The sequence below is a fragment of the Cryptomeria japonica genome, chromosome 10 (genome assembly GCF_030272615.1).
Source record: "Cryptomeria japonica chromosome 10, Sugi_1.0, whole genome shotgun sequence".
Lineage (NCBI taxonomy): Eukaryota > Viridiplantae > Streptophyta > Pinopsida > Cupressales > Cupressaceae > Cryptomeria > Cryptomeria japonica.
The window spans coordinates 334160739-334169939 of NC_081414.1; the positions used below are offsets into that span (position 1 = coordinate 334160739).

Consider the following 9201-nt stretch of genomic DNA (forward strand, 5'->3'; position numbering starts at 1 on the left):
TTGACAACATAAAATTAATAAAAAAAACAGTTATGATTTTCTCAATCATTTTTATCTCAATACTAACTAATTTAAATTTAATTATACTAATTATTTAAATTATCTAAAACAAATTATATGTCTTTTCAATATGAAAAAAAACACATAAAGAAAACACTGTAATAAAAAAATGCACATAAATCACAAGAAAAACATAACATTTAGATAAAGATAATAAAATATCTTATTGCCACAGCTAGGACCTTTCGTATACAAATGATTATATAAAAGAAAGGCTATTTACTTATATATTTACTTTTTAGGAAATAAAATATATGATTCCTTCAAGTAGGTGCGTCACAGAAGTCTCTTACTGGGCAAACTAAACCTTAGAAAAAAAGATTATAAATAGTTTCTGGATAAATATTATTTCTTTTCTTTATTATAATAATAATAATAATAATATAGCATAGAGCGTTGGAAGATGCGCCAATAAATGAATCTCTCCAAGTCTGCAGAAGAGATTATATTTCTCATGGTTTCATAATGTGCAGAAAATATAATAAAAACATGCGAGATCTGTACAAAAATTTCGATGGAAAATATGGTACAGCCTACACTCTAAATCTATCTTATCAAAAGGAATATCTAGTCAATGTAAAGAGAGACATTTGGATAACAGATATGTAAGGAAAGAGTCTACGGAGAAGACATTACCATCATTTTGTGCTTAACTTGAAAAATTCAGTATATGGTGCTATTCAAAACTAGTAATCAAAACAAGGGTGGGTCCTCGTCCCTTAACCCAAGCCTAATCATATGCCATCCTTCGCTTGATAGGAGAATTGTAAGAGTAATAAAACTTATTCATAGTACTCATATATGCACTTTAGCACATTATTTCATTATTGTAATAGGTCATATGCAACAATATCTTTCTTTATTTTAAATTCAAAGATGTTGAAATATTGGCATAGAATATCAAATCTATTGATATGTTCATGAAATAATAAAATTAAAGTTATCAGTAAGGGAAGTATGTTTTATGAGTATGAATAATGAATAATACAATCATATGGGTGTTGTGTTTTTCTTTTGTGGATCTTAGATTATTATTATTTAAAGTAAATTGAGACAAGATGGAAAATATGGCTAATGATTTATTCTTATAAAGTGTGTTATTGAAGAGTTTGGATGACCCAAACCTCTCAACAACTGTTTCTGGATTCGATTGTGTGGCAATTTTTGCATCAATGTTTCGGATCACACTCTGTGATCCATCATCAGGATGAACAGAGCTTGGCACACAATCGAATCCAGAAACAACTATTGAGATTTTATGGATTGTGGAAACCTTATGTCTATTATTGACCCAAACCTTACAAAATCAGCCCACTTTATGTATGAAACTTTTCTTATAGACTTAGCATAGATCACTAATGGTTATGAAAATTGAAATGTCTGTTTGATTTTCTTTTTTTTGTCACATTTCAAATAGATTTCTTATTCTTATATTTCCACCATTTTTTGGGTTGATTGGGAAAAAATATTTCATGCCAAAAAACCTCTTAAAAGTGCATCTATATTTGACTTAAGTGTTGAGTAGAGGTAAAAAAATTTCAAGTATTTTGAATGAAGAATGATCATATAAGACCTATCATGCAATCAACTACTTTCCACTTTTTAGAAAGTTACGAAAGAAAGAAGATTCAACCAATCAAAATTTATGCATATTTTTTATTTTGTATCATGATAGAAATTAATTAATTGTTAAAAATGTTTTAAATGTAAAACACAAAAATGAGGTAGCTAAAACATTAAAAATGATTCTAAATTTGACTTAAAGCCTCTACAATATTTGTCACACTTTTCTTGAGTCTTTATCATATTTTTCATCTAGTCTTCACTTATAACTAAGAAAACCTATGATTTTTCACTAGTTAAAGTAATTTAAATTTACAATAAGGTTTCCTAATTGAATCAACCATTCAAAATTGGTTTACAATAGTTTTAATCTTCCTAAATTCCTCCATGGATTTGAAATAGACAAAAGTATGTGAACTTAATTCTAGTACAAAAACCCTTCATCGTCAACTCATTGTTTGACATAGAGAATATTTCTTTCTTCTCTTTGTTAATAAAGTATCACAATATTTATGAATTCAAGAAAGCAATTCATCCAACTAGTTGAGCTTAATTAGTTAAAATGTTTGGTTCTCATTGTGGAGACCCAAGTTCAATTCCCCATAGGGACATCTAAAAGTGAATTCTAAGTTGTGACTCTTGGTCTTCCATAGAAGGTGATTTCTGAATAAAAGTGGTTTTCTAAGTAGTGAGTATTGGTTTTCCATAAGTTATTTCTAATGTGTTTACTTGTAAATAGATTATATAGATTTAATGTTTTTTTGTCAAATCAAGTGGGGAAGGGCCCCGCACAAACTATCCATAAATAAAGATAGAACACAAATAATCACAGAGATAGCAAAATAGGGCAACTAGCCAAACATTAGAGCTAGAGACAAACAAATTACATCAAATAATGAAACAAAGTTTTGAGACAACTAACCAAAAAAAACCACAAAAACAAGATGAAAACAACAAAAATAAGGCTTGGTAAAAAATAATAGTCCTAACTAGAGCTAAATGTTGCATATCAATACTTCACTTCCAAAGGATTGGCATGCTCGGAAGAATCCAACATAGTAGAGCACATTTTCCTCCTATGAACTATAGTCGAAGATGAATCCTAAACTAAGTTATTGCACAATGGGGAGAGAGAACTCTCTCAAAATATATAAAAAAATTAGCTTTAGCATTTGAAGTATGAGGACATGAAATAGAGGATCCAAGGATGATGATAGGGAAAAAATGTGAGCCTCTCTGTAGCACCACTAGACAGGGAGTATTCAGGTGAGAAGGAGACTCATTTTTTATAGACACATCAGAAGAACCATCAAGAAACACAATAAGAAGCTTAGGAAGAGAATTTTTCTGTCAATTTGGAGAGGGTCACTTTCGAGGGCCAAAGGAGCAAGTGGATGCGAGGTGCCCAGTAGAAAAACAATGCTTGCAACAAAAAGGAATGCCTTTAAAATCAATAGATTGCGTCCAAGAACAATCATAAACTTGCAACACAACCTCACTAAGCAAAGACTTACAAAGATCAACTTCTACTAGAACACGAGCTTAAGTGGTGTAAGTGAATTGTTTTGAAGTAATTTTGACCTTCCACAAGAGGCCAATAGCATTACCAATGGATTCAAGGGCATCTAAAACCCAAAACTATAAGGGGAGATAAGGTAGTCTTACCCAAATAGGTATTAAAGCTAGGGACTCTTCCAATGGATTGAAGAAAGGGTATCTAGGATGCAAAAAATGGGGATGTGAATACCATAGCCAGACAGCACCATCAACAATAACCTGCCTATCCTCATAAGTATCAAAGCAAGCAATAAAGAAATATTTGGCTGAAGAGTAAATCTGAATCATACCCTTGATCAAGGGTAACCAGTTATCAAAGATCCAACCATGGGGGTCAAGAAATAAGGGCCAATAATTATAGAATCTATAAGTCAAAGCCCGACTAAGATAATAAGATTCACAGTCAAGCACAACTTGCCCCAATGGCACAATAGGTGTAACACTAACACAAGAAAGAGGGGCCCTATGAGCAATAAAATGGGAAGCCTTACCTAGAGCAAGACAAAAGCAACAAAGACCCTTTTAATATCAGTAGCAAAAGAGATGGTAGAAGAGGAGCCAAGAGAATAAGCACTGGATAGAGCAACACCAATAGGAGGCTTGATGGCAACAACATTAGAACCCAAAAGGGGGTGGGATTAGACAAATCCCAAATATAGATGAATTAAATGAAAGAGACCCAACATGAGGATCCATGGAAGAAATCCCACCAATTTTTTATGCATCATGAAATAGTAATTTTTTTTATATGAAGAGCCCCCTAGTTACAATAACTAAGCCGGAAATTCTAATTCTCTCTTTGATGTAGCTTAAGTGCCCAAAATTTTTAGATCATTTTCATGTACACCATGATCCTCAAATAATTTCACATCACTATATTGATTATGCATGACAAATGCATTTGTATAACTTTATAAGTCCAATTTAAGATGAGTAATTAAATGATTACACCCATTATTGATACACTCAACATGAAGCACATTGCCATCAATTATCTTGTTTATTTTTATGTCCAATGTCCATTTACTCTATGATGTTTTTAATATTATGACTTCAAGGGATATGTGAGAATTTGTTAAGATCTAGAGTCTAATGGAAAGCACATAAACAAGAGAGAATAAATATGACAAGAATAAATTGTATTCCTATTAAGATGCAAAATGTGATCAACTAAATGAGTTGATTGATTGAATTGATTACATAGAATGTAAATGAGCCTACTTATAAAGGCAAGGATATGAGAGCACACAATCATAACATGTGCCTCAATGAGATACAAGGGTAGATAGGACAAATAATAAAGTATTCCACAAGAGGTGGATCACCCACCGAAGGTGGAATGTAATAGCAAGATAAGGCCACAAAAGGTGGAATTTCTCCTACAAGCAACTTCCCTATGTGCACACTTCCCTAAGTGTCTCATATGCAAACTACAATGAAAGCATGATCCTAAGTCAACTTGAGTAAAGTGTAATTATGAGACATAATTTACACCAATAGGATAAAATTAATGCATCATGCCATTTTCCTCTTTATTTTATATTTCATTTAGATATTATCCTATCAGTATTCATAATTAACAAATCAATCCTAGCTATGAATCTATTAGGAAACCACCTAATTCAATTCTTAATAGTTTAGACTAACCATTCCTTATAACATTCCCTTGCATGAGATTATAGCACATGCTTTTTTCTTCCTTGGGCTATGCCACATTATTATCTAGTTTTCCTTTTTTAACTTATAAATTTTCTACTCTCCAAGCCAAAAATTTAGGAATTTGGCAAATGTTCTTATCTTGTACCAGAAAACCTCAAGTTGAGCATCTACAATCTTGTATTTAATATAATACTAGGTTACTAGGAATAAAGAAAAGAGCATAGAGAAAATAATTTGAATCTCTTATAACATAAAACATGTAGATTAACATTATAATGTTACACTAACACAACATCAATGCTTACATCATTTTCTTATCATGTCTTCAACTTTCTATTATTAGCATAGGGGATTGATTCTCATTGAGAAAGTCAACAACCTTCCTTTTGTTTTAGAACATGCCCTAATTTACTTTCAATTTATAAATATGTATTGAAGATAAGATTTAGCATCTCACATCAACAAAGGATAAATATGTGGCAACTGAATTGGATTAGATAGAGGAGAAATTTTCTTGATCTTGAGGATGAGCACAATCTAGTCCAATATCATATCTCTCTTTACATTATATTAGAGGCTCCACAATATAGATCCATCACTAGATTTCTAATGTCATTCATTGATTGCAATCAAATAGTAAATTTCTTATATATTGACAACATAAAATTGATATAGAGAAAATATTTATAATCTTTCTTTAATTTATTTTATATAATTTTCATCTCAACTCTATTGAATTTAGAGTTAATTTATATTATTTATTAAAATTAACTCAAAAATTATAATATTTATTTTGAATAAAGAAAAATTAAATTAGACACAAGAAAAACACGTAATAAAGAAAAGCATATTATACACACGAAAAACACCATAATAAAGAAAAAACATATTAAACAAAAGAAAAATATAACAAAAATAATTAAATATGATAAATAGTTTCCTTACAACACCCAAATGTCTCCTATAAAGATAATTATATAGAAAGAAAGCTATTTTTTTAATATCTAATTTTTGTTGTTTATAAATACCAGATCAACTATAGGATTCTTCACGTTGGTGCGTCATAGATGTCTGTTAACGGGTCAACTAAACCTTAAAAAAGGACTATATTTATATTTTCTTATAGTTAAATATTATATCTTAATTATTATAATATAGTGTAGCAACAACCCGTTGTAGGTGCGTTTGAAGATGCGCCAATAGTTGAATCGCTCAAAGCTTGAAGAACAGATTCTATTTCTCGTGGTCTAATCATGTGCAGAAAACAAAAATTATTAGCGTAAGACAAGGAAAACATGTAAAAAGCTGTATCTTATCTGGCTTCGATTTAGGAATATCTAGTCAATGTAAACAGAGACATTGTGGTTCTTTCTTCTCTTTGGCGTCTATAAATTGGATCACGATGTACACGAAGAACAGTCATGCAAGGAAATAGTCTACAGAGAAGACATTACCATCTTTTTGTGCATTCTTTTTTGTAGCGCGAATTGAGAAATTCAATATATGGCGCAATTACTTTCAACGCCCGCTGTCACACTTTCATGGCCTACTGGTAATTGCCCTGGTTGTTTTGTCATACTTTTTGAGATAACCCCCCTTTTTCTAATAATCCATGTGAATGAAATTGCTTTTCTGATTAGCAAATTACGTTTTCAATAGTTTACTGAACCATTGGAAGAAGAAAACGTCCAATACAGGCTATAATAACGTTGTACAGAATTACTCACACCTGTTAGAACTAAGAATTCTGTTGTTATCTTGCTTTATATTTCTAAGCTTTTGCCATCCATATTAAGAGCATATGTTAAGATTTCATCGTGGGTCGAATTAATTGTTTGCAGATACAGGATTTGCAAAAGGAAGGATTACGCTTGGAGAAATTGAAACGCGCCATGTTTCATTGTTAGAAAAGATATGGAGTTTCACCGGAAGCAGTAATAAGAAAGGGGCTGCATTCTATAAGCCCATTGACATTCCTCCTGGTTATTTTATTCTCGGTCATCACTGTGAGGGTAACAGTACTACAGATTCCCTTCAAGGCTGGGTGGTTGTGGTAAAGGATATCAATCAAAACAAGGAGGGGTCCTCATCCCTTCCCCTACTAGAAAAACCAGTGGACTATTCGCTGGTGTGGAGTAGTAAGTCAGGGAAAGATTAAAAGGGGGAAAATGGCTTCTTCTGGCGACCAATCGCCCCTCAAGGGTATAATGCTCTGGGATACCTTGTCACAAGAGTTGCGGATAAACCATCTTTGGAAGAGCTCAGGTGCGTTCGATCAGATCTAACTGGAGTTTGTAAGACTGATAGCAGCATCTGGAGTGAGAAAAAAGACGGTGATTCAATCCAAGTGTGGAGTGCAATGCCAGATCCAGAAAAGCAAGCAAATGGGGTATTTGCAGGGACGTTTTATTGCACCACAGGTAGCAAAAATGAAAGCTCAGAGTTTCCAGTAGCTTGTCTACTGAACAGGAATTCCCCTCTGACGGGAATGCCAAGTCTGGAAGAGGTGCATTCTATAATAGGCAAGTATGGCCCCACTGTGTTTTGCCATCCAAAGGACAACTACTTGCCCTCATCAGTTCCGTGGTTTTTCAAGAATGGAGCATTATTATATAAAAAGGGTTCATCCACGCCCGAAGCAATTGCAGAGGACGGTTCCAACCTCCCACAGGGCGGCTCGGAGGACGGTGAGTACTGGATTGACCTGCCTAAAGACTCTGCCAAAGCTAAAATGGTGAGGCGTGGAGATTTAGAGAGCGCAGAGGCGTATATACACGTGAAATCAGTACTAGGAGGAACATTTACGGACGTTGTAATGTGGGTGTTTTACCCCTTCAATGGTCCGGCCACTCTGCTGTTGCTCAAGGCACTCTCAATACCGCTGCCTATAATTGGAGAGCATGTGGGTGACTGGGAGCATGTGACTTTAAGGATAAACAATTTCACAGGGGAGTTGTGGGGTGTTTATTTGTCTCAGCACAGTGGAGGACAGTGGGTTAAAGCAGGGGATTTGGAATACATGGAGGGGAGTAAGAAAGCTGTGGTTTATTCCTCCAAAAATGGGCATGCTAGCTTTTATAGGGCAGGTGTGGTTGTTCAGGGGAGCCAAACACTTGGAGTGGGCATCGCCAACTACTCAAAGAAGAGTGCATATTTTGTGGATACGAGCACAAAGTATAAAATTGTGGGTGCAGAGTACCTGAAGGGGATGGAGAGCGGTGAAAATGTTACAGAGCCAATGTGGTTGAATTATGCAAGGAAATGGGGACCCCAGGATGGACCGACCGGACCCAAATGGAAAAGCAGCTGGTATGGAGATGAGAAGGTGAAAGACGTATTCTAAGCATACTTTGTGTTGTAAGCAGACGTATTCAAAGTATAAAATGTAGGGTTTGCCTCTGAGCAGAATGTACGAATGTTCCACCCTGGATTCGCGCGGAAATACCTTCTCCGATTCCTCGGAACGTGTCATTTTGTGCATCACATTTGCAGGATTTATGATGTCTCATATCTTATATTTCTTTGCGGTGGTTACGACAACCATCGAATAAGTGGGCGAAGTTCTTTGATTAATGAGTAGCACCAAAACAAAGGTGCAATGATTAGCTGTTTGTAAAATATAGCAATGATTAGCTGATTGTAAAATATATGTTAATCATTATGTTGGAGAGTATAAAATTAGGGTGTGAAAACTGTATTTATTAGTCATTTCAGATGCAATTGAAGTAAAGTAATTTACCAGTTTTTAAACAATCTTTTTTAGTACTAAATAAATCTGATACGTAACCATACAACCAATTTCCAATAGTTCTAACATATAACTTTTATTTTCTTTTTATAATGATCGTTGTTGTAGTCTTGCTTCTTCTTGCTTCCTAATGATTGTATATGGGTTGTTCTACATTTTAGAGTATCTTTCGAAGGAGAATCCAGGTTCTATACAAAGATTGTCTAATGTTTTAACTCTAGATATGGCTGTAAATGTCAAGCCTTGCCTTTCAATAGCTCCTATATCAATAATTGCCTTCTGGAGTGTTAAGCCTTGGGATTTGTGGACTGTTATAGCCCACGCCATCTTAAGCAGGATCTGTCTTTTGAGTACTTCACCTAGAGCTCCATTTACGAGGCTTGCTTTGGTCAATATATTTGTTGTTAGCATTATTTGTTGGCCTTTACATAGTAGAACTTTCTTTTTGAGTTGTTCATCCTTAGATTCAGCATTTGGTCGACTTCGAACGTTTGTTGCTTTGCTAATTGCAACTGAACGATTCAATTTTTGTAACATTTTTTTGTTATGGCTCCTTACCATGTCATTTGTAGAAAATAGGTGTATTGATTTGTTAAATTATTCATTCTGAATGG

The 9201-nt window shown here is 33.9% G+C and overlaps 1 pseudogene; it reads left to right on the forward strand.

Annotated features, from left to right (window-relative positions):
- The first annotated feature begins 6342 nt into the window (after positions 1–6342).
- Positions 6343–8389, forward strand: LOC131076100 (hypothetical protein At1g04090-like; annotated as a pseudogene).
- The last annotated feature ends 812 nt before the right edge of the window (positions 8390–9201 follow it).